This window comes from Echinops telfairi, unplaced genomic scaffold, assembly GCF_000313985.2.
Source record: "Echinops telfairi isolate 266 unplaced genomic scaffold, ASM31398v2 ScPeMD7_12;HRSCAF=54, whole genome shotgun sequence".
In the NCBI taxonomy this organism is placed as follows: domain Eukaryota; kingdom Metazoa; phylum Chordata; class Mammalia; order Afrosoricida; family Tenrecidae; genus Echinops; species Echinops telfairi.
Window position 1 is genome coordinate 10,552,297 of NW_022103909.1, and position 2,630 is coordinate 10,554,926.

Below are 2,630 nucleotides of genomic sequence, written 5' to 3' on the forward strand. Positions count from 1 at the left end.
GACCGGAGAGATCAGGACAAGTTCGGAGAACAAACATGATGGTGTCTCATGATATTCAATGTGCCAGGATGCCAGAAGGGGTTAATTGTCTAGCCAAGTTCACGCAATACCGTGGGAAGTGCTACCGAGCACCAACGCAAGGGGAAAGCACACAAAGAAACCATCGTAAAAATGCTAAGTCTGGAAGCAGGAAGAGTTCCTACATGCTCATGAAAACTGAACAGAGGAGCCCTTACAGTAACTTAAAGAACAGGCCCTAAATTGCTTCTCTTACCAGTAGGAAATTCTAGGGTTGCCGCCACCCCGACTAGCTCCTCCACCTCCCTGCACCAGTGAAGTGAGCGGCATGCAGAACATTCAACATATTGGACTCTTATTTTGTTAGTAAATGTCGTGTGGAAGATTGGCATGAACTTATTTTACTAGGTGTTTTTGTTTCTTTTGTTTTTTCCCTTCAGATTCTTGCTTTGTGGCCCATGTAATGTCCCCATGACCAAGCTGAATTAGAACAAGCCCATTTAGGCGTTGCTTTTGCTCTCCCACATTTATATTGTTTCCAAGACAGAGAACTGAAATCTCGAGCGGCCACCCTGCACCGACACTCACTGCAAGGGAGCCGATTCAGAATCAGGGACCTACAGGACAGAGCAGAGCTGCCGCTGGGGATTTCCCAGGCTGTGGACCTTTACGGGAGCAGAAGCCTCGTCCTTCTCTGGAGGAGCAACGGCTAGAGCGGCTGCTGTGTGGACAGCAGCCCAATGTGTCACCCACTCTGCCGCCAGGGCTCCTTAAGCCTGCATTAGTACGGAGTGGCTTTCTTTCATTTCCACAGTGATGTTATCACTTCCCTGTTACAGGAAAGAAAGCAGGCTCTCAAAACAATTTCAATTACCACCTATTTGTTGCAAATACTTAGCAAATGGAAGAGTCTGCATTTGAAGTCAAATCCACCCCTAGCTAGCTTTCGAGCTAATAAAGACTACAAATCTGAGAGTGCTTCTTCCAATATATTTCTATCATATTCCCAGCTTATTCTTCATCCCCACTAACAAGCTCAGTGATATAGATCCTAGCAGACAGATAAAACAATACTCAAAACTCAAACCCACTGCCATCAGTCAATTAAACTCATAGAGTCACGATTAGGGTTTCTGAGATTGTAGATCTTGCAGGAGCAAGCAGCCTCCCACGGAGCCACTGGCAGGTTTGAACCAACAACTCTGTGGTGAGCAGTTAGCTGACCCAACTGTGCTGCCAGGGCTGCATACAGAAACAGGATCCCATTATCAATAAGCTGTCTTTTTATTTGGGGCTAAATGGCTGATATTATTCCTGGCCTGTAATGCAGGTGCTGAAGTTATGTCCTCCAGAGGTCCTGCGATGCTGTCAGGAAAAGTGCTGGACTACTAACCACAGCGTCGGAGGATCAAACACACCCACCTCTCCATGGGGGAAGGACAAGGCTGTCTGCCCCCTGGAAAGACTTAGACAGTGGAAACCCTACATAGGGTCGTAAGGAGTCAAACTCGGCTGATGGCAGACAGTTTGATTTGGCTCTTGGGTTTCATATCAACTTGATTAAAGCTTCTGTTTATCCTCACTTCACGACTTCAGACACAAGCCTGTCAGAGCTTCCCCAGTCTTTTGGGCCCTGTTTTCTAATTCTTCCGATTCCTGGTATTACCCAGAGCAGCAAAACTGTTTTCACCTCTGTAGTTCCCACAGAGCATGATCAGTCTGATGACTTTTACACCAACCTACCAATGGGCTCGGTCCGACAAGGGTTGTGCGGATGGTGCGGGGCGGGACAGAGCGGTGTTTCATTTTCTTGTTCACAAGGTCACCATGCACCAGAGCCGGGCACCAAGGTACCTGACAAGCCAATAGGACTGAGATGGTTCAAGTGGACGGCACTGCACGCTTCATGTAGTCTATCAAGTCAGTGAGGGTTTTCACTCATTTCTGCAACCAGAAGTGGGAGCTTGCTTTGATCTGAGCTCTGAGCACAGTGGAGTGAAATGGCCTGTTAAGATATTTATCTCTTCACTAGGCCACGAAGTCCTCAAAACAGGCTGCTTGGTTCCAGGCACAGAAGTGCATAGTGGGCATCAACACCATTCACTGAATGAGCTGAATAGTACCCTGGGGGAAGCCCCTCTGGGTTTCAGTTCCCTGGGAAGACAGAGGAACCTGCCACTCATCTTCCATAAGGGAAGAGAGGAGAAGCCAGAAGAATCCAAAGCCAGCAGCAAGGGGCCAGTCAATGGCAGTACTGATGCTCCCTCACTCAACGCCATTTAATTTTCAACACCAAGTTCTGTATTGTGATGATGATGATTATTGTCATTATAATGACTAATTATTAATGTTTATTTAGGAGCCCTGGTGGCACAATGGTTACCAGTGGGGCCGCTCACTGCAAGGTAAGCAGTTCGAAGCCACCAGCTGCTCCTTTCGAGAAAGGGGGGACCTTTCACGCCTGTAAAGTTACAGTCTCACAAACAGACAGGGGCAATTCAACTCTGTCCTATGAGGTCGTTCCGAGTCGGTATCGACTAGTGTTGGAGAAAGTTCTTTTGTTTCAATGTTTATTCAGAACTTCTAATATACCAGACACTATGCTAGTGGGA